This window comes from Manis javanica, chromosome 2 (assembly GCF_040802235.1).
Source record: "Manis javanica isolate MJ-LG chromosome 2, MJ_LKY, whole genome shotgun sequence".
In the NCBI taxonomy this organism is placed as follows: Eukaryota; Metazoa; Chordata; class Mammalia; order Pholidota; family Manidae; genus Manis; species Manis javanica.
Window position 1 is genome coordinate 116,157,534 of NC_133157.1, and position 24,405 is coordinate 116,181,938.

At 37.7% G+C, this 24,405-nt stretch overlaps 1 protein-coding gene across 1 annotated transcript in view; it reads left to right on the top strand.

Moving 5' to 3' along the window:
- The window catches only part of LOC140845608 (interleukin-2 receptor subunit alpha-like), a 495,306-nt gene that overhangs the window by 239,799 nt on the left and 231,102 nt on the right, over positions 1-24,405 (top strand). The gene's annotated exons all lie outside the window — the stretch shown is intronic.

Below are 24,405 nucleotides of genomic sequence, written 5' to 3' on the forward strand. Positions count from 1 at the left end.
CCAGCTACAGCATCATGTATTTCCTATTTAAATTAATTAACAACTTGTGTTGGTAGATGTCCATTCTTCTCCTTTTTGGGTTGAGGTGAGAACCTGGTTTTATTGGAACTAGACTTTAAACCAATTATATAGCTTGCAATAATTATTCATCTTTCACTTTTCATAGAATGATACAGTTTACAATTCACCTTAATTGAGAGCTTTAAATTTCATAATCCTAGTGCTCTTAATTCTTTTGTCTTTGGACTTGTTACACATGCAACTATTCTATAGGGCTTTTTTTTAAAGGTATAGTTGATATACAATCTTAAAGGTTTCACATGAGTAACATTGTGGTTATTACATTCACCCATATTATCAAAACCCCCACACACACCCCATTGCAGTCACTGTTGATCAGCATAGTAAGATGCTATAGAGTCACTACTTGTCTTCTCTGTGCTATACTGCCTTCCCTGTGGACCCCTCCCCCACATTATGTGTGCTAATCATAATACCCCTTAATCCCCATCTCCCTTCCCTCCCCACACACCCACCCCACTCCCTTCCCTTTGGTAACTGCTAGTCCCTTCTTGGAGTCTGTGAGTCTTCTGCTGTTTTGTTCCTTCAGTTTTGCTTTATTGTTATCCAATAAGGGGTTAACAAATGAGGGAAATCATTTGGTACTTGTCTTTCTCTGCCTGGCTTATTTCACTGAGCATAATACTCTCTAGCTCTGAAGCCGGGGTTCTTGTTCACGAAGCCAAAGAATGAGCTTCACAAACACTCAAGGTAGGAGAGCAAGGTACAGGAGGCTTTTATTTAGAAATAAAGTGAGAGGACAGAGCTCCCAGCTCAGGCCAGGAGGGAACAAGAGTCTGTTGTTGGCTCATTGTCTAGGGGTTTTATGCGTGGTTGAGGATTTTCAGGAATGAGGGTAAAGGGTTAGGGGTGCAGACTTGTTGAGTGGTCCCAGAATACTCATTCTTGATGAGAAACAGAGGAGATTTTCAGCTCTAGATTCTTTCTCAAGATAGCAGTTTCCCTCTGGGAGCATGTCAGTTAAGACTGCCTACCCTGCCCCCATGGGGGGCTGGGATGTTGCCTGTTTGCTGAAGTAAGTTAAGAATCTTACTTCTTAACTTCTTGGGCTGTTTATAGTTGGGCTTGCTTACTAAATTAGTCTTTTTCCTAGGTTGCAGATTATGTGGTCAGGATCAGAGAAGGAAATATAGCACATAGGTATGGTTAAAATAAGCTGGGCCTTTTAGCAGGCTAAGGTAAATTTTACAGTGAAGTCACGGGTTATGCTGAGACACTTTTCTTTATCTGCAGAACACTCAAGCATTCCCGGCTAAGTTGCTGCTGGCCTTTTGAGTTTTAACTGATCTCACTGAAGATGTCTATATATCCCTAGTCTGGTATCTTTACCCTAGAGAATTACTGTGACTCTGACTTTGCGTAATGCTTATCACAGAGTTTCAATAGGGACTTCTTTGCACATCACTACATTGTTCTGACTGTAATTATCTTGCTCTGCTTTTTCTCCAGAGGCCCTCACCCTACTCTGCCTAATCCCATGGTCCCTGTCTCAGCTCCATCCATGTTGTTGCACATGGTAGAATTTGTTGTCTTCTTATGGCTGAGAAATATTCTACTGTGTGTATGTCCCACATCTTCTCTGCCCATTCATCTACTGGTGGACACTTCAGTTGCTTCGATGTCTTGGCTATTGTAAACATAGGGATGAATATGTCTTTGAATCTATCATCTGTTTTCTTCGGGTAAATTCCTAGGAGTGGAATTCCTGGGTCAAATGGTATTTCTGTTTTTAGTTTTTTGAGAAACCTCCACATTGCTTTCCACAGTGTGTGAAGGTTCCTCTTTCTCTGCAAATCCTTCCAGCATTTGTTGTTGTTTGTCTTTTAGGTGTTGGCCATCCTAACTGGTGTGAAGTGATATCCCATTGTGGTATAATTTGCATTTCCCTGATAATAAGCAACATGGAGCATCTTTTCATGTGCCTGTTGGCCACCTGAATTTCTTCTTTGGAGAACTGTCTGTTCAGATCATCTGCCCATTTTTTATTTGTGTTATTTGCTTTTTGGGTGTTGAGGTGTATGAGTGTTTTATATATTTTGGATGTTAACCCCTTATTGGCTATGTCATTTATGAATATATTCTCCCATACTGTAGGATGCATTTTTGTTCTGTTGATGGTATCCTTTGCTGTACAGAAGCTTTTTAGTTTGATGTAGTCCCACTGTTCATTTTTGCTTTTGTTTCCCTTGCCTGAGGAGATGCATTCAGGAAAAAATTGCTCATGTTTATATTCAAGAGATTTTTTGCCTGCGTTTTCTTCTAAAAGTTTTATGGTTTGATGACTTATATTCAGGTCCTTTATCCATTTCGAGTTTACTTTTGTGTATGGAGTTAGACAGTAATGCCATTTCATTCTCTCTCTCACATGTAGCTGTCCAGTTTTGCCAACACCAGTTGTTGAAGAGGCTGTCATTCCCCCTTGTATGTCCATAGCTCCTTTATCATGTATTAATTGGTCATATATTTTTCAGTTTATATCAGGGCTCTCTATTTTGTTCCATTGATCTATGGATCTGTTCTTGTGCCAGTACCAAATTGTCTCGATTACTGTGGCTTTGTAGTAGAGTTTGAAGTCAGGGAGCATAATCCCTGCTGCTTTATTCTTCCTTCTCACGATTGCTTTGACTCTTCAGAGTCTTTTGTGGTTCCATACGAACTTTAGAACCAGTTGTTACAGTTCATTGAAGAATGCTGTAGGTATTTTGATAGGGATTGCATTGAATCTGTAGATTCCTTTAGGCAGAATGGCCATTTTTACAACATTTATTCTTCCTATCCATGAGCACAGGATGCATTTCCATATATTGGTGTCTTCTTTAATTTCTCTCATGAGTGTCTTGTAGTTTTCAGGGTATAGGTCTTTCACTTCCTTGGTTAGGTTTATTCCTAAGTGTTTTATGCTTTTTGATGCAATTGTAAATGCAGTTGTTTTCCTGATTTCTCTTTCTTCTAGTTCATTGTTAGTATATAGGAATGCAACAGATTTTTGTGTATTCATTTTATATCCTGCAACATTCCCAAATTCAATTATTCTAGTAATTTTTGGGTGCATTCTTCAGGGTTTTTAATGTATAATATCATGTCATCTGCAAACAGTGACAGTTTAACTTCTTCCTTACCAATCTAGATGTCTTTTATTTCTTTGTGTTGTCTAATTGCCATGGCTAGGACCTCTAGTACTATGTTGAATAAATATGGGGAGAGTGGGCATCCTTGTCTTATTTCCAATCTTAGAAAAAAGCTTTCAGCTTTTTACTGTTAGGTGTGATGTTGGCTATGGGTTTGTCATATATAGCCTTTATTATGTTGAGGTACTTGCCCTCTCTACCCATCTTCTTGGGAGTTTTTATCATGAATTGATATTGAATTTTGTTGAATGCTTTTTTGGCATCTATGGAGATGATCATGGGGTTTATTGTCTTTTTTTGTTGATGTGGTGGATAATGTCGATGGATTTTTGAATATTGTACCAACCTTGTGTCCCTGGAATAAATCTTTCTTGATCATTATGGATGATCTTTTTGATGTATTTTTGAATTTGGTTTGCTAATATTTTGTTGAGTATTTCTGTATGTATGTTCATCAGGGATATTGGTCTGTAATTTTCTTTTTTGTGGTGTTTTTGCCTGGTTTTGGTATTAGAGTGATGTTGGCTGCATAGAATGAGTTTGGAAGTATTCCCTCCTCTTGTACTTTTTCAAAAACTTCAAAGAGGATGGGTATTTGGTCTTCACTAAATGTTTGATAAAATTTGGCAGTGAAGCCATCAGTCCAGAGATTTTGCTCTTAGGTAGTTTTTTGATTAGCAGTTCAATGTCATTGATGGTAATTGGTCTATTCAGATTTTCAGTTTGTTCCTGGGCTATAAGGCTCTTTTAAAATATCTTTGAGAGGCTTTTAACAACTCAAAATTGCTCCCAACAAGTTCAAAATTCAACTAGAATTAGGATTATACTTTGAGGAATTGCAGCCATCCTTCCAAGTGCCTTCCTAAAGTAACTACCCAAGAATCCCTTCTTTTTAATCTTATGGACCAGTCACTGCAGCTGAGTGATCAGGTCAATGAATGGTGATCCAGTGGATTTTCATTATTCAGTGATTCTCTTCATTTGAACCCTGGGTCCACATTTGAATTTTTATTCTTTCAATCTGTTACTTCCCTGTGGAAGCAAAAATTGTAGCTGAGAAAGGCTAACTGTATCTGTATGTATTAGCTATTACAGATAAAGAGAACACATTTTTATAAATGACAAACAGCTATTAATCATCAATGAAGGTCATAATCACACCTTCTTTGCTCAAATATAATCATAGGTTTGACCTGAGAGCTCTTTCAGGTAATAAAGCCATTATTGTTTATCAGTTAGACCTATAGTATTCTCAATTTCATGAATATACAAATGACCCAGGCAATCCAAGCAAGAAGCTGCCAAGCACATTCACAGGTAAAACAACTTCTGGTCTTGTGTAAGCCAGCAAACGTTATCTTTATTGACTGATCCACAATAGTGGGATATAAATAAAGCTTTCTGCTGTAGCCGAAGTTCAGTTTACATGTAAATACACAGTGGAAACACTCCAACAGAGTGGTTAGGAAGCTATTTTAAATCTCATTTTCCCATTATTTTCCACTGAAAGAATAATCATTAGAGCATAATAGAACAATTTTAGTGAAAGAACTCATGAGAGTGACATAATCCATAATTTGCTGAGTGGATAGTTTAAAATAATATATAGCTCCTTAAATTGATATTTCATAATGTTTGAAGCTTCCATACTTCTCCAGATCTAGAAGAACCATTGTACATATACTGCCTTTGAGAAAAGATAAAGGGACAATTTGTATATGAAAATTATATGGTAATCCAGGTTTCCATCCCTGCAAATAAATGATGAGTATAGTTGTAATCTTTTAATTAAAAGTTGAGACTCAATCAAACTTTCTCAATGAATTGCAACTGAAACGTGTATAATTTTCTCTCAATTTTATTAATTGCACAAATAGAGCACTCATATTTCAGCCTTCTATTATATTTATAGAACATTATGTTTATGCACACTATTTCCTCCCATATTTTTTAAGAGACTTTAAGTTAGCAGCTCAAATGGAGACAAGTTATAGCATTTCCAGTAGGTCAGTCCTCTGTACTGACTCTTCATGGTAATCATGTAGCTTAGATTTTGGTTTTGCTTGTTTTCTGGTTTTCTTTCATGTCAAAAAGAGCTCAGCAGCAATCAGAGTGTGATAGAAAGCCTGAAGTTCTCTTCGAGTTAGAGCCATACTGCTGTTTTTTGTGCATGCTGCACGTTGGTATAATCATTATGGTATAGAACATACAAAAAATATTGAGTCCTGTTCCCTAGTTTACTTTTCAAATCTAGGGGAGTGAACACCAACCATTGATTAATCACCCGTGGGCATGAGTTTAAGTTGGAACAAATGCTGTTGTTGCTCAGGCCCACGAGGCCCCCAGAACATGCATGTGATACTACAAAGCACTGTTCTGGAATCCTGTGGGAGTCACTCTGTATCCTTATGTGCCTGTTTATATCCGGAGAAGCTTTCTTATCCATTAGTGCAGCACGTCTTTCTGGCCATTAACTGAACTAAAGTTCATGTTTAAAGTGAGCAAATAATATTTGTTTTTGTACAAAAATAAATTGTTACTTATATGATTTATATATGCACCTGTGGCTTTAGAGTTAAAAGTCAGAAGTCATTTTATTAGCAGGAAACCATTTACAGCACATAATGGAAACAGTAACTGCAATTATGGCTCTGGATTCTCTTGAGAAAGTGATGTGTATGACTTTCATCACCAGCTGTTCATACCGTAAAGTTTAAAGCTTTTGAAATTTTGAATGTGGTCTCTCACATATAATACGTGGCAATTACAAAGAACAAAAATTCGTTCAATTATATAAAGTTTACACTTTCAATATTTTTTACATTTAAAGTAAAAAGAGTCAGTCATCTGATAAAAAAGAATGTGTGGATAATTTAAAATAAACCCCTTACAACTGCCTCCAAAATTGTTTTGCCTGCAAAGTGTGAATTTTTATTTTATGTCCAACTTTGTTCCCTATTAAACAAACCACATGTGTGGTGATAGCTTGTGCCTTATTTTAGCTTTCCAAGTGACGAAGGCTATATTTAGGTATTTCCTTTAAGCCTTAAAACAGCCAAATGTTTAAGAAACGATTGATACCACAACCCTTCCTTTTTAAAATGCTTTGCCAAGTTTTGAGTTATTGTTTGTGATCACATATAAATACTCCTTGAGCTTCTCACATACTAAATGAGTATGGAAGTTGATACCCAAATGACACATGTGGGCACATCCCTGCAGCAGCTCTGCCTCTGGACCTGTCCTCCTCTCCCTCTGGTCCTGCAGGCAGTCCCTGGCCTCCCGACTTCCCTCCCTCCCTCAGCAGCTTCACTGCGCACAGGTGTTTCGCTTTCATGGATGAGGTTGGGTCAGCACTCTTAATGTGATGGGAGGATTTGTGGTCCTTATTTTCGTAATTTGAAATTATTTTAAAATATTTTTTTATCTTTTAATTATGATAAAAATAATTTTCAGTGGAATATGCTATTAGGAGCACAGATCTATAGATGTTGTAGTTTTCTGTATGTGAGGTTAGGGCATCCCATTTACAAAATGATGGCAAATTTCTTCGTAAAGATTTTGACACAACAGTTAAGGAGAAATTGTGGCAGGTGAAAGAGATCACATTATATAGAAAACTACACTTCTGATTTCATGACTGAAATTCCTTTTTCTTCTAAGTTGATACCTATACTTGTAAAGTCCTATATGACTTTTAAGAAGTTTTCAAGAATAGGTATCCTACACAAAAAGTGGCTAGATTAGAATTTTCATCTTAACATGCATTGTATACCTCTTTTTCTGAAAAAGGAAGCTGCTCTAGGAAACATCATTTAAAACTACTTCTTCCAAAGTTCATTAAATATAAGTAAAATAAAACATGAATATTTTATTAGGAATTATCCAAAATATTTTCTCACTAGGTTATTTTTCTAACTCTGGATTAATGACCTATGTCATCTCAAATTAATGATGATAACATTTCCTGAGGCTTTCCATTAGCATTACACAAAAATCAAAAGGATCATTGATACCAGCTTTGAATAGAAAATACAGGAATAGATTTCAAGTCACGAATTTTATTTTGCATCAAAAGTATAGATTTTTTTTATTAAAGTATCATTGGTATACACTCTTATGAAGGTTTCATAAGAAAAACAATGTGGTTATTGCATTCACCCTTATTATCAAATCCCCCCCATACCCCATTGCAATTACTGTCCATCAGTGTAGTACGATGCCACAGAGTCTCTGAATGTCTTCTCTGAGCTACACTGTCTTCCCCGTGACCCCATACCATGTGCACCAATCATGATACCTCACAATCCCCTTCTCCCTTCCTTCACACCCACCTTCCCCAACCCCTTTCCCTTTGGTAACCACTAGTCCTTTCTTGGAGTCTGTGAGTCTGCTGCTATTTTGTTCCTTCAGTTTTGCTTCATTGTTATACTCCACAAATGAGGGAAATCATTTGGTATTTGTCTTTCTCTGCCTGACTTATTTCACTGAGCATAATACCGTCTAGCTCCACCCATGTTGTTGCAAATGGTAGGATTTGTTTCTTTCTTATGGCTGAATAGGATTCCATTGTGTATATGTACCACTTCTTTATCCATTCATCTACTGATGGACACTTAGGTTGCTTCCATTTCTTGGCTATTGTAAATAGTGCTGCAATAAACATAGGGGTGCATATATCTTTTTGAATGTAATAAGTTGTTTTCTTTGGGTAAATTCCTAGGAGTGGAATTCCTGGGTCAAGTGGTATTCCTATTTTTAGTTTTTTGAGGAACCTCCATATTGCATTCCACATGGTAGAACTAATTTACATTCCCACCAACAGTGTAGAAGGGTTCCCCTTTCTACACATCCTCACCAACATTTGTTGTTGTTGTCTTTTCTATGTTGACCATCCTAACTGGTGAGAGGTGATATCTCATTGTGGTTTTAATCTGCATTTCCCTGATAATTAGCGGTGTGGAGTATGTTTTCATGTGCCTGTTGGCCATCTGAATTTCTTCTTTGGAGAAGTCATCTTTCTGATATGTCATTTACAAATGTACTCTCCCATACTGTAGGATGCCTTTTTGTTCTGCTGTTGGTGTCCTTTGCTGTACAGAAGCTTTTTAGCATGATGTAGTCCCATTTGTTCATTTTTTATTTTGTTTCCCTTGCCAGAGAAGATGCATTCAGGAAAAAGTTGCTCATATTTATATTCGAGAGATTTTTGCCTATGTTTTCTTCTAAGAGTTTTATGGTTTCATGACTTACATTCAGGTGTTTGATCCATTTTGAGTTTACTTTTGTGTATGGAGGTAGACAATAATCCTGTTTCATTCTCTTGCATGTAGTTTTCCTGTTTTGCCAACACCAGTTGTTGAAGAGGCTGTCATTTCCCCCTTGTATATCCATGGCTCTTTTATCATATATTAATTGACCATTATGCTTGGGTTTATATCTGGGCTCTCTAGTCTGTTCCATTGGTTTAGTCTATGGGTCTGTTCTTGTGCCAGTACCAAATTGTCTTGAATACTGTGGCTTTGCAGTAGAACTTGAAATTGGGGAGCATAACCCCTCCCCATTCTCCCACCACCGCTTTATTTTTCCTTCTCAGGATTGCTTTGGCTATTCGGGTCTTTTGTGGTCCATATGAATTTTAGAACTATTTGATCCAGTTTGTTGAAGATTGCTATTGGTACTTTGATAGGGATTGCATTGAATCTGTAGATTGCTTTAGGCAGGATGGCCATTTTGACAATATTAATTCTTCCTATCTATGAGCACTGGACGTGTTTCCATTTCTTGGTATCTTCTTTAATTTCTCTCATGAGTGTCTTGTACTTTTTGGAGTATATAGGTCTTTCATTTCCTTGGTTAGGTTTATTCCTAGGTATTTTATTCTTTCTGATGCAATTGTGAATGGAATTGTTCTCCTGATTTATCTTTCTGCTAGCTCATCATTAGTGTATAGGAATGCAATAGATTTCTGTGTGTTGATATTGTGTCCTGCAAGTTTGCTTAATTCAGGTATTAGATCTAATAGTTTTGTGGTGGATTCTTTAGGGTTTTTTTACATACAGTATCATGGCATCTGTAAACAGGGACAGTTTAACTTTTTCCTTACCAATTTGGATGCCTTTTATTTCTTTGTGTTGTCTGATTGTTGTGGCTAGGACCTCCAGAACTATGTTGAATAAAAGTGGGGACAGTGCACATCCTTGTCTTGTTCCCAATCTTAAAGGAAAAGCTTTCAGCTTTTCACTGTTATGTATGATGTTGGATGTGGGTTTTTCATATATGGCCTTTATTATGTTGAGGTACTTGCCCTCTATACCCATTTTGTTGAGAGTTTTTATCATGAATGGATGTTGAATTTTGTTGAATGCTTTTTCAGCATCTATGGAGATGATCGTGTGGTTTTTGTCCTTTTTGTTGACGCGGTGGATGATGTTGATGGATTTTCAAATGTTGTACCATCCTTGCATCCCTGGAATAAATCCTACTTGATCATGATGGATAATCTTTTTTATGTATTTTTAATTCGGTTTGCTAAGATTTTGTTGAGTATTTTTGCATCTATGTTCATCAGGGATATTGGTCTGTAAGTTTCTTTTTTTGTGGTGTCTTTGCCTGGTTTTGGTATTAGAGTGATGCTGGCCTCATAGAATGAGTTAGGGAGTATTCCCTCCTCTTCTACTTTTTGGAAAACTTTAAGGAGGATGGATATTAGGTCTTCACTCAATTTTTGTTAAAATTCAGTGGTGAAACCATCAGGTTCAGGGGTTTTGTCCTTAGGTAGTTTTTTGATTGCCAATTCTATTTCAGTGCTGGTAATAGGTCTGTTCAGATTTTCTGATTCTTTCTGGGTCAGCATTTGAAGGTTGTATTTTTCTAGAAAGTTGCCCATTTCTTGTAGGTTATCCAGTTTGTTAGCATATAATTTTTCATAGTATTCTCTCATAATTCTTTGTATTTCTGTGGTGCACATAGGCGTTTTTTCTTTCTAATTTCTGTTCTGTTTATGTGTGTAGACTCTCTTTTTTTCTTGATAAGTCTGGCTAGGGGTTTATCTATTTTGTTTATTTTCTCAAAGACCCAGCTTTTGCTTTCACTGATTCTTTCTATTGTTTTATTCTTCTTGATTTTATTTATTTATGCTCTAATCTTTATTATGTCCCTCCTTCTACTGGCTTTGAGCCTCATTTTTTCTTCTTTTTCTGGTTTCATTAATTCTGAGTTTAGACTGTCTATATGGAATTGTTCTTCTTTCCTGAGGTAGGCCTGTATTGCAATATACTTTCCTCTTAGCACGGCATTCGCTGTGTCCCACAGATTTTATGTTGTTGAATTATTGTTGTCATTTGTCTCCATATATTGCTTGTTCTCTGTTTTTATTTAGCCATTGATCCCTTGATTATTTAGGAGCATGGTGTGAAGCCTCCATATGTTTGTTGGCTTTTTTGTTTCCTTTCTGTAATTTATTTCTAGTTTCATATCTCTGTGATCTGAGTTGGTTAGTACAATTTCAATCTTTTTGAATTTACTAGGGCTCTTTTTGTGGCCTAGTATATGATCTATTGCTGAAAATATTCCATGTGCACTTGAGAAGAATGTGTGTCCTGTTGCTTTTGGACAGAGTGTTCTCTAGATGTCTGTTAGGTCCATCCGTTCTAATGTGTTGTTCAGTGCCTCTGTCTTCTTACTTATTTTCTTTCTGGTTGATTTGTCCTTTGGAGTGAGTGGTGTGTTGAAGTGTCCTAAAATGAATGCATTACATTATATTTCCCCCTTTAATTTCTGTTAGTATTTGTTTCACATGTGTGGGTGATCCTATGTTGGGTTCATAGATATTTATAATAGCTATATCCTCTTGTTGGACTGATTCCTTTATCATTATGTAATGGCCTTCTTTGTCTCTTGTTACTTTCTTTGTTTTGAAGTCTATTTTATTTGATACAAGTACTGTAACTCCTGCTTTTTTCTCCCTATTAGTTGCATGAAATATCTTTTTCCTTTCCTTTATTTTCAGCCTGTGTATTTCTTTGGGTTTGAGATGAGACTCTTATGGGCAGCATATAGACGGGTCTTGTTTTTTAATCCATTCAGTGACTCTATGTCTTTTGACTGGTGCATTCAGACCATTTACATTTAGGGAGATTATTGATAGGTATGTACTTATTGCCATTGCAGGTTCTAGATTCATGGTTACCATAGGTTCAAGGGTAATTCCCTTACTATCTAACAGTCTAATTTAACTCACTTTTAGTATTCTATTAGAAACATAACCTAAAGGTTCTTTTTTTTCCCTCCTTTTTCATCCTCCTCCATTCTTTATATATTAGGTGTCATATTCTGTACTCTTTCTCTATGCCTTGACTGACTTTGGGGGTAGTTGATTTGATTTTGCATCTGCTCAGTAATTAATTGTTCTACTTTCTTTGCTGTGGTTTTATTTCCCCTGGTGATAGCTATTTTGCTTTAGAAACACTTCCATCTATAGCAATCCCTCCAAAATGCACTGTAGAGGTGGTTTGTGGGAGGTAAATTCTCTCAGCTTTTGCTTATCTGGAAATTGTTTAATCCCTCTCAGTCTATCCATGTTTCCTTTGTCCCAGAGCAGCTGAATGTGGATCCCTGTCCTCTACAAATGGCTGGACTCTCAGTCTCTCCAAGTATTCCACCTGTCTTAGCTCTCCAACCCCATCTAATATCCATAGTACTATGCAATGTATGCTTGCGCTCCCAAAGCAGATCTCCAGGGCTGGGTGTTCAGCAGTCCTAGGCTTCCACCCTTTCCCCGCTCCATTTCTCTTCCTCCCTCAAGTGAGCTGGGGTGGGGGAACAGTTTGGGTCCTGCCAAATCAAGGCTTTGGTACGTTACCCTGTTTCGTGAGGTCTACTCTGTTCTCCAGGTGTATGCAGTCTGGTGCGGCCTTCTTTCCTGTTGCTCTTTTAAGATTAGTTGTAGTAACTATATTTTTATATTATATATGGTTTTGGGAGGAGTTCTAAGTCTCACCTCTCATGCCACCATCTTTAATCTCTGTGTCCAAGAGGTTAGATTTTTACAACACATATTGTCATATTGTTTTCATCATTTTTAGTTTTTAAATATATGTTACTTTGGTAAAATGTCATTACAAAAAGTAATGAGTATATGTAGAAAAAGAAAATGATAAAGCAAATGTGGTAAAATGTTAGCAATTGGGTAATTCTGGTAAACTGTGCCTGGGAATTCTTTGTAGTGTTCTTGCAACTTTTCTGTAACTTTGAAATTATTTCAAAGAAAAGTGGCAACATTTCTTTTTTCACTATAATGAATGTACTCAATTCACCCTGAGTGAGTAACACCCTGAATTCTAGATTTTCAGCCTTTAAAATCTTTCTCTCAGAATGTGGATGATTAACATGAGTAGCTTCTCATGGTTTCCTTTCTCAGTGGGCAATGTTTTTCACAATATGTACACTCATATGAGCAGTTGGGGAGCAGGAGTTCTTTCATTAAAAGACAATTCCAGGAATAAATGTGTTTATGTGCCTTCTTTCCCCTTGTAAGTGTTCTGCCAAAAGAACATATATTAGTTTGTTCACCAAGTTTCATACCACATTCAGTCGGTTTTGGCATTTTGAAATGTTAGAAGCAGAAGAAACATAAATACATCACCTATATTTCACAGATAGTAAATGGCTCCTGTAACTTGCCCAAGGTTACAAATGGTTAAACAAAGCCAGAACTAGAACCTGGGCTTTCTGATTCCTATCATGGGTTCTTCTCATGTACAAAGAAGCAAAGTTGAAAAGAACCAGGGACCTAACAAAATAACCTCTTATGCTGCTGAAAAGCGTTCTCCACCTATGAGGAAGAAAGGGGGAGAGGGAGGGAGAGAGGGAGAATGGGCAGAAGTGAGAAAAAGAAAGACAGAGACTGTCTTTTCACATAAAAGGCCAAGGAGAATCAACATGAGACAGGAAATCAGGAAATCGGAGAGAACATGAGCATGGAGGATGGTGGCAGTGGTGACAGAGAAGTGACAGGAAGGAGCAAAGACCACCTAAGTGGAAGGATGTAGAATCAGCACATGGAAAAAATGGAAAACAGAATATAGCAAAAGCAAAGAAATCCTAGGATATGACTTCAGGGCTGGAGTGGAAGAGAAGAGAGCATCTTTGCTGTGCCCTGAAGGATAGGGATGCTGCCTCTTTCATCATCATCTCTGCCTCTCCAGCCCCACCCATCACTGAACAGACACACCCTTGGTGCTCCAAGAAAGTTTGAGAGATTTCAGATGCACCACTTTTTACAGTGATATAGGGAGACAGTGTCAGAAACCTAGGTGGATTCCTAATGCCATCTCTTGATATGAATCCCATTTCTTCCTCTCATGCTTGAAATGAGTAGAAGCATAAAAATGTGGAGTTACTTACAAAATAAAAGAGATGCTGATGATGACTGAAAAACAGCAAACACAGGAGAGTAAATATTGAGGATCATCTATACCAGCCATTAAAAGATTTCCACATTATAAAATATGTAAAGCTGCAGAGCAGTGTCATATGATGCACTCACCTACATGAGAGGGATATGACTTCATTTCACAGGTACAAAAAAAAAAGAAAACCAACAAAGTTAATCTGAAAACCAGATGGTTTCACTGCTGAATTCTATCAAACAGTTAAGAAAAATTAGTACCAATTTTTCTCCAACTCTTCCAAAAACATACAAAAGGAAGGAACTCTTCCAAACATATTTTACAAAGCCAACATTACATTGTTACCAGCCGAAGACACCAAAACAAAATGAATATCCCTGATGAACAATAGACGTGAAAATCTTCAACTAAATATTAGCAAACCAAATTTGATAGTAAATTAAAAGGATCACACACCATGATCAAGGGAGATTTATATCAGGATGATTCAATGTACACAACTCTATCAGTACAATACACCAAGGATGTTTTCAATAAAGTCCCTGAGCTTTTCATTCTGTTTAATTCTGTCTGGTCTCTAGCTTCACAGATCTTCAGCAACATCGCAGTTACTGCTGATGGCATAATGCGCCTCTGAGCCCAAGAAAAAGTCAAATTATGCTTATTATATTCTGTTTCAAAATAACACTCTCATTATAGCTGGCAGGCATTAGATGTGTAATATGTGCCATATTCACTTTATTTCCTTAAAAACTATCCACTTAGGTAGGTTTGTTTTGATATCATTAATGTACAATTACTTGAACATTACTAGACTCCCCCTATTATCAAGTCCCCCCCACATACCCCATTACAGTCACTGCCCATCAGCATAGTAAGATGCTATAGAATCATTAGTTGTCTTCTCTGTATATACTGCCTTCCCCATGTCCCCACCCCCCTACATTATGTGTGCTAATCATAATGCCTCATTTTCCCCCTTATCCCTGCCTTCCTACCCATCCTCCCCAGTCCCTTTCTCTCTGTTAGTCCGTTCTTGGGTTCTGTGAATCTGCTGCTGTTTTGTTCCTTCAGTTTTTTTCTTTGTTCTTATACTCCACAGATGAGTGAAATCATTTGATACTTGTCTTTCTCCACCTGGCTTATTTCACTGAGCATAATACCCTTTAGCTCCATCCATGTTGTTACAAATGGTAGGATTTGTTTCTTCTTATGGTTGAATAATATTCCATTGTGTGTATGTAGCACATCTTCTCTATATATTCACCTACTGATGGACACTTAGGTTGCTTCCATTTCTTGGCTATTGTAAATAGTGCTATGATAAACATAGGAGTGCATATGTCTTTTTCAAACTGGGCTGCTTCATTCTTACAGTAAATTCCTAAGAGTGGAATTCCTGGCTCAAATGGTATTTCTATTTTGAGTTTTTTGAGGAACTTCCACACTGCTTTCCACAATGGTTGAACTAGTTTACATTCCCACCAGCAGTTTAGGAGGGTTCCCCTTTCTCCACATCCTCTCCAACATTTGTTGTTGTTTGTCTTTTGGATGTTGGCCATACTATCTGGTGTGAAGTCATATCTCATTGTGGTTTTAATTTGCATTTCCCTGATGATTAGCGATGTGGAGTATCTTTTCATGTGCCTGTTGGCCATCTGAATTTCTTCTTTGGAGAAGTGTCTGTTCAGATCCTCTGCCCATTCTTTAATTGGGTTATTTGCTTTTTGTTTGTTGAGGCACATGAACTCTTTATATATTTTGGATGTCAATCTCTTATCGGGTATGTCATTTTTGAATATATTCTCCCATACTATAGGATGTCTTTTTGTTCTACTGAAGGTATCCTTTGCTGAACAGAAGCTTTTCAGCTTGATATAGTCCCACTTGTTCATTTTTGCTTTTGTTTCCCTTGCCCAGGGAGATATGTTCATGAAGAAGTTGCTCATGTTTATATCCAAGAGATTTTTGCCTATATTTTTTTCTTAGAGTTTTATGGTTTCATGACTTACATTCAGGTCTTTGATCCATTTTGAGTTTACTTTTGTGTATGGAGTTAGACAATAATCCAGTTTCATTCTCTTACATGTAGCTGTCCAGTTTTGCCATCACCAGCTGTTGAAGTGGCTGTCATTTCTCCATTGTATATCCATGGCTCCTTTATCATATATTAATTGATGATATATGCTTGGGTTTATATCTGGACTCTCTAGTCTGTTACACTGGTCTATGGGTTTGTTCTTGTGCCAGTACTAAATTGTCTTGATTACTGTGGCATTGTAGTAGAGCTTGAAGTCAGGGAATGTAATTACTCCTGTTTTATTCTTCCCTCTCAGGATTGCTTTGCCTATTCAGGGTCTTTTGTAGTTCCATATGAATTTTAGAACTATTTGCTCTAGTTCATTGAAGAATGCTTTAGGCATTTTGATAGGGATTGCATTGAATCTGTATATTGCTTTATGCAGGCTGTCCATTTTGACAATATTAATTCTTCCTAGCCAAGAGCATGGGATGAATTTCCATTTATTAGTGTTCTCTTTAATTTCTTTTAAGAGTGTCCCATAGTTTTCAGGTTATAGGTCTTTCACTTCCTTGGTTAGGTTTATTCCTAGGTATTTTATTCTTTTTGATGCAATTGTGAGTAGAATTGCTTTCCTGATTTCTCTTTCTGCTAGTTCATCATTAATGTGTAGGAATGCAACACATTTATATGTTTTAATTTTGCTTCCTCCAACTTTGCTGAATTCGGATATTATATCTAGTAGTTTTGGAGTGGATTCTTTAGGGCTTTTTATGTATGGTATCATGTCATCTGCAAAGAGGGACAGTTTGACTTTTCCCTTTCCAATCTGGATGCCTTTTATTTCTTTGTGTTGTCTGATTGCTGTGGCTAGGACCTCCAGAACTATGTTGAATAAAAGTGGGGATAGTGAGCATCCTTGTCTTGTTCCATATATTAAAGGAAAAGCTTTCAGCTTCATGCTGTTAAGTATAATGTTGGCTGTGGGTTTGTCATATATGGCCTTTATTATGTTGAGGTAGTTGCCCTCATACCCATTTTGTTGTGAGTTTTTATCATGAATGGATGTTGAATTTTGTCAAATGCTTTTTCAGCATCTATGGAGATGATCATGTGGTTTTCTTCCTTCTTTTTGTTGATGTAGTGGATGATGTTGATGGATTTTCAAATGTACCATCCTTGCACCCCTGGAATGAATCCCACTTGATCATGATGCATGACCTTTTCATGTGTTGTTGAATTCGGTTTGCTAAGATTTTGTTGAGTGTTTTTGCATCTGTGTTCATCAGGGATATTGGTCTGTAATTTTCTTTTTTGGTGGTGTCTTTGCCTGGTTTTGGTGTTATAGTGATGTTGGCCTCGTAGAATGAGTTTTGGAGTATTTCCTCCTCTTCTACTTTTTTTAAAACTTTAAGGAGGATGGATATTAGGTCTTCACTAAATGTTTGATAAAATTCAGCAGTGAAACCCATCTGTGCCAGGAGTTTTGTTCTTAGGTAGTTTTTTTATTACCAATTCAATTTCTTTGCTGATAATTGGTCTATTCAGATTTTCTGTTTCTTCCTGGGTCAGCTTTGGTAGGTTGTAGTTTTCTAGAAAGTTGTCCATTTCTTCTAGGTTATCCAGTTTGTTACCATATATTTTTTCATAGTATTCTCTCATAATTCTTTGCATTTCTGTGGTGTCCATGGTGATTTTTCCTTTCTCATTTCTCATTCTGTTTCTGTGTGTAGACTCCCTTTTTTTCTTGATTAGTCCGGCTAGGGGTTTGTCTATTTTGTTTATTTCCTATAAGAACCAGTTCCTGCTTTCATTGATTCTTTCTGTCGTTTTATTCTTCTCAGTTTTATTTATTTCTGCTTTAGTCTTTATTATGTCCCACCTTCTATTGACTTTGCGACTCATTTGTTCTTCCTTTTCTAGTTTCATTAATTGTGAGTTTAGGCTGTTCATTTGGGATTGTTCTTCTTTCCTGAGGTATGCCTGTATTGCAGTATGTTTCCATCTTAACAAGGCCTTTGCTGCATCCCACAGGTTTTGTGTTGTTGAATTATTATTGTCATTTGTCTCCATATATTGCTTGTTCTCTGTTTTTATTTGGTCATTGATCCATTGATTATTAAGGAGCATGTTATTAAGCCTCCATGTGTTTGTGGACTTTTTCATTTTCTTTTTGTAATTTATTTCTAGTTTCATACCTTTGAGATTTGAGAAGCTGGTTGGTACAATTTCAATCTTTTTGAATTTACTGAGGCTCTTTTTGTGGTCTAGTATATGATCTATTGTTGAAAATGTTCATGTGCACTTGAGAAGAATGTGTATCCTGTTGCTTTTGGATGGAGTATTCTGTAGATGTCCGTTAGGCCCATCTGTTCTAATATGTTGTTCAGTGCCTCTGTCTTCTTACTTATTTTCTTTCTGGTTGATCTCTCCTTTGGAGTGAATGGTGTGTTGAAGTGTCCTAAAATGAATGCATTGCATTCTATTTTTCCCTTTAATTTCTGTTAGTATTTGTTTCACATATGTAGGTGATCCTGTGTTGGATTCATAGATATTTATAATAGTTATGTTCTCTTGTTGGACTGACCCCTTTATCATTATGTAATTTCCTTCTTTGTCTCTTGTTACTTTCTTTGTTTTGAAGTCTATTTTGTCTGATAGAAGTACTGCAACACCTGCTTTTTCTCCCTGTTAGTTTCATAAAATATCTTTTTCCATCCCTTTACTTTCAGCCTGTGTATGTCTTTGGGTTTGAAGTGAGTCTCTTGTAGGCAGCGTATAGAAAGGTCTTGTTTTTTAATCCATTCAGTGACTCTATGTCTTTTGATTGGTGCATCAGGCCATTTATATTTAGGGAGGTTATCGACAGGTATGTACTTATTGCCATTGCAGGCTTTAGATTCGTGGTAACCAAAAGTTCAAGGGTAATTCCCTTACTATTTGACAGTCCAATTTAACTCACTTCATGTGCTATTACACACACAACCTAAAGGTTCTTTTTTTTCCTACCTTTTTCTTCCTCCTCCATTCTTTGTACATTATGAATCATAGTCTGTGCTCTTTGTCTATCACTTGGGTGACATCTGCTTAGCCTTAGGAATACTTCCATCTATAGGAGTCCCTCCAAAATGCACTGTAGAGGTGGTTTGTGGTAGGTAAATTCTCTCAACTTTTGCTTATCTGAAAATTGCTTACTCCCTCCTTCAAATTTAAATGATAATCTTGCTGGATATAGTATTCTTTGTTCGAGGCCGTTCTGCTTCGTTGCATTAAATAATATCATGCCACTCCCTTCTGGCCTGTAAGGTTTCTGTTGAGAAGTCTGATGATAGCCTGATGGTTTTTCCTTTGTATGTGATCTTTTTTCTCTCTCTAGCTGCTTTTAAACGTCTGTCTTTATCCTTGATATTTTCCATTTTAATTATTATATGTTTTGATGTTGTTTTCCTTGGGTCCCTTGTGTTGGGAGGTCTGTGCACCTCCATGGCTTGAGAGACTATCTCCTTCCCCAGATTGGGAACGTTTTCAGTAATTACCTCCTCAATGACACTTTCTATCCCTTTTTCTCTCTCTTCTTCTTCTGGTACCCCTGTAATACAAATATTGGTCCTTTTGGATTGGTCACACAGTTCTCTCAATATTCTTTCATTCTTAGAGATTCTTTTTTCTCTTTTTGCCTCAGCTTCTTTGTATTCCCCTTCTCTAATTTCTATTCCATTTGGCATCTCTTCTACTACATCTAATCTGCTTTTAAATCCCTCCATTGTAAGTTTCATTTCAGATATGGAATTTCTTAATGATTGAATCTCCAACTTAAATTCGTTCCTGAATTCTTGAATATTTTTCTGTGCCTTCATAAGCATGTTTATGATATTTATTTTGACCTCTCTTTCAGGCAGATTGGTGAGTTCAGTTTCATTAGGCCCTTTTTCTGGGGTTTGTGAAATTTTGGTCTGAACCATGTTCTTTTGACATTTCATATTTCTGTGTGGTGCCCACTAGTGCCCAGAAGCTCCAGTCTCTGAAGGTGCTCATCCCCTAGAGTGAGGCTGGGAGTCATAGGGGAGCAGAGCTGGTGCCTGAGGGGAGGAAAGATCTGTTTCCTGATTCCCATCTGTGGTGCCTGTCTCAAGTGTCAGAGCCAGTGGGCCGAACACACAGATGTAAGCCTCTGTGCTTGGCATCTATAGCTGTTGTAGGCTGATCCTCCTTCTGGCTGGCCTGATGCCAGCGCAGTGATTGCTGGTTTGCATACTGGTGCTGGTAAGCCAGGAGGAAGGTGCAGTAGGTTGTGTGTCACAGTGGGGTGTCTCGGAGCTGAGTAGGCATCCAGGGGGATGGGGTGCCTGAAGCTCCTCAAAGTTCCCAACCAGCTGGTCAGAGCACACCCAGACAACCTTGTCCAGCTCTCCCCTCCCCTGTGCAGCAAGCTCCATGCAAACCCTGTTCCTTCATCAACCCTCTCGCTGCTAGGTAGCCTCTCAAACCACCTGTCTTTCCTTTGTCCCAGTGTAACCGGGTGTGGATCCCCTCCTCCACAAATGGCCACAGTCTGTCTCTGAAGCACTCCACCTGTCTGAGCTCCCCAACGTCCAGAGCACCACACAGTGTAGGTTTCTGCTCCCAAAGAAGACCTCCAGGTATTGGTGTTCAGCAGTTCTAGGCTTCCACCCCCCTACCCCATTCTGTTTCTCTTCCTCACCCCGGTGAGCTGGGGTTGGGGAAGGGCTTGGGTCCCGCTTGATAAAGACTTTCATACATTACCCTGTGTTCATGAGGTGTGCGGTGTTCATGAGGTCTGCATGCAGTCTGGTTCAGCCTTCTTTCTTGTTGCTGTTTTAGGGTTAGTTGTAGCAAATAACTATATTTTCATACTATTTGTGATTCTGGGAGGAATTCTCCATCTCACCTCTCACACCACCATCTTGAATCTCTCTCGTCTTAGGTAGTTTAAGAAGAAGTCAAAGAAATGCACATATAGTAGACTATCATTTCACCTATCAAGAATACCAGGGAAAAAAATGCTTGATGAGAATATTCATTGCTAGTGAGGATGCAGCAAGGTAGGAGTGCTGATTAGGGAGCACATTGCTGTAAGATTTTTTTTTTAATCTAAAGATGCACAGCAGCAGTCTGTAAAATATTTATGTGAGTTGATCATCTAATGTCCTAAAGATAAAATCACCAAAACACAGAAAAGCTTGGTGCACAAAGATATGCATCAGAGCACTATTTAAAATAGATAAAGAAGTAATCTAAAATATCCCAAGATAAGAGAAAGGAATAGAAAACTATAGGATGTAATCTCATGTAACCATTAAAATAATGTTTATGAAAATATATTATTTACATGGGTATATGCTTACATTATAATGTTATTTTTCTTTTCTCAAAGGAAATACAATTAAATAAGTAGGATGATTTTTGTCATTAAAAATATTAGGCATAGAAAAAGACTGTAAAGAGTCCACTAAATGTTAAGGCATTATCTATGGGAGATAAATTTGTAAATGAATTATAAGGTCTTAACCATTTTTCTGTATTTTAAATTTATGTGAGCATGTATTGCATTTATAATCAGATATTAAGGATTATAAACACACATCCACATGACTTACTATTTTCACCCTAGTCACCATCTGTCTGGGAAACTACTTTTCAAAATGACTTTTAGAAAAAGAACCCAGAAAGGTTGTTAGGGCTACCGTAAAATATCACAGACTGGGTGGCTTAAAAAGCAATTTTATTTTCTCCCAGTTCTGGAAGCTGGAAGTATAAGATCAAAGTATGGGCGGGCTTGGTTTCTCCTGAGGCCTATTTCCTGGACTTGCAGATGGCAGCCTTCTTGCTGTGTCCTCGTGTGGCCTTTTCTCTAGGCAGGATCCTCTCCAGTGTCTCTTCTTCTTCTTTTTCTAAGTCCTATGGGATTAGGGCTTTACCCTTGTGGCCTGATTTACCTTTAAAGGCCCTCTCTCCAGATGCAGCTACATTGGAGATTAGGGCTTCAACAATGAATTTTGAGAGGACACAATTCATTCCATACCATGCAATCATTTATTTAACATTCTCAAGTCTTCCGACATTCAGAGGGGAGTAATACAGAGGTGAATAGAAGTTCCTGTCCTCATGGAGTTTCCATTCTCCTAAGAAACAGGATAATAAACAAGTAAAACTGCTGGAATTCCTGTCTGGGAGATGGGGGAAGGTGTCTCTGAGGGGGTGAGAACTGACTGATGAGTCGAGCCGTTCTGGTGTTAAATCTGTGCTGAGAGATCAGCACTTATATTTTCACCTGCCTTTCAAGCCAGGTGAAAGCTTGCAACCTCTCTCAGCCTGTGGTAGCCCCTTTTCACTCTGCTGTGTGAGTCTTAGGACTCAATTTAGTAATCTCAAATCTCTCCTGGGGTGCACTTTGGCCCTAAATACTTAAGCTTGTCTAAGCCCTTGCTGTGGAGAGGTGCCACCCATCAGCTTTCTTGCCACTGTGTCCTTTAGAACCCACACTCGAGTCAATGAAGAAAAAGGAGAACTTGACTCAGGCATGAGGTTTCCTAACATCTTTAAATGATATATATGTACCATGATTATTCATCTACCCCTTTTCAAAATGGAATTCAGACCATTGGAACTGCCAAACAGTTCAGCTTTACTACACGTACAGAAAATGAAAGTTCCTGTGGCCAGGATTCTCCTGGCCCTGGTTGGCTTGCTCACTACACATGTGTGGGCGATACGTTATTACTGACTCTATATAAAGAGCTCTGCCCAGTGCTCTGGGGCTGCGTGGCTGCAGGGCTGCAGGAGTCGGAGCCTGGAGTGGTGGCAGTGCCAAGAACAGAAACTGAGAAGATGGCCCGGCAGGGAAGCTCTGAGGCAGAGGAGACCTGCTTGCTGCATGCAGACTTGCTCTAAGGCAGATGAGATTCTAGCACTTGACCTGCCACCATGGTAGTAAAGTTATAAAAAACCCTTTATATCCAACCTCAAGAATGTTCCATTGTCATTTTTTGGTCCCACTGAATCAAGAGTGAACTTGCCTGGGACTGAAACCCACTAGATTTAGTTGTTAACACTACAGTTAACAACTCTACTCATCTGCATTTAAATGTATTTTTAAATGTATAGGGCAGAGCAGAGGAATCAGAAGAGTTATGTGAGCTTCGTTTCTCCACATCTGCTTAAAAAACAGCAAAGCATTTTGAGAGCATAACTGCTATAAAAATACATAATATTTCGTTTTACGCATGATCATTTCACTGAAAGTGGTTTATAAATCCTGAATAATAGCATTTTTCCCTCCATTGGTTTGCCTGGAATCCCTAGTGCTAACAACTATCTTAAAGGGGAACCCATTCTTTCCCAAGTTACTCATTTCTGTTACATTTGACTTGCCACGAAAGCATTCAGTGGATTTTGACAGAGACAAATAAAAATGACAATGCATTGATTTAGACCGTAACCTCGTGCTTTCTATAGAAAACATACAAAAGCCCTTTTGCACTTTGCAGCTGTCATTTAAGCTCTAATATGCTGCCATCATAACGTGTCCAAAAGCCAAGTAATTCTAGGGCTGCGAACTTCTACCAAGGTTACCTTCAAGTGAAAAAGCTCTGAAGCTTCAAACGTTGTTTCCCACTGGATAAACTAAATGTCTTTCAGGTGATCTACCTTTGAAATCAATGCTTCTGTCTCATTTTTATATATTAGATCCTGTTTTATTAAAAAATATACATTTATTTTTCCTGGTGATATCCTTGAAATGAAATTTCAATTTCATAAGGCTCCAGAAGCAATGATTAAGTTTTGGCTTATCCAGTGCCCTACCTGCCATTGGCTAAATTCCTCTGTGAAGTTGCCTGGAGTAAGGCCTCTGTCTGTGAACGCCTTAAAGTACATTGTACATAGTGTTTATCTGTCTATGTTACCTGGCATTTTGAATATTTATTTACTAAACTTATCACTCAAGTTCTACTTTAAATCCACTGAGGACAAGGAGTTTGTTTCAAACATTTTTATCACCCATCACAGTGCCTTATTATAAGATGTTTAATGAAAATTAATGAAATAAAGACTATATTAAAGTAATAATAGACATAGACTGTAATTTTTATTTGTGAATGGTGCAAGACATTCTGACCTAGTGGGTATTTGACATACTTTCCCCAGTAATTGGGCCTTATCACTGATATTGGGCCAGTACCCTACATAAGCATCACCATAAGTCATAGTTCAGAGGTCGTGTATGCCCTCTTCTTTACAGACTGCAGTGCTGGGGCGGGGATGCAGTAGGAAGGCAAAGTCATTGAAACAAAGCTGCAGCACAATTTAGTGTCCCCTTTGTAAAATGGATCATCAGCACCTATGTTGTGCTGGCACCACAGTCTAACATTAATTATTCATTTTTTAAATTGTATGCATCTTATACTCAAAAGCAAATGATTATTATTATACCAAGTATTTTGAGTTTGTTAAAAGGAGATTGTTACCTTCATTTAGTAGATGAGAAAGTGCAGGGTTACTGAGAAGTTATGTAAATGTTCTTGAGAGATCCATTTCTGAAACTAGGTAAAGGACTTAAATTGGGGGAGGGGTAACCTTACAATATATTAAATGAGTATTATATAAATTCTGGAAATTTCATTATTGCTAATTCACAACATATTCTCTTGCATTTTGAAATCTCAAGATGTCTGTAATTGTAGTATAGAGACTAGAAACTTTTTTGTACTACCCTTAGTATAATCTGGGCTAATTTTAATGAGCT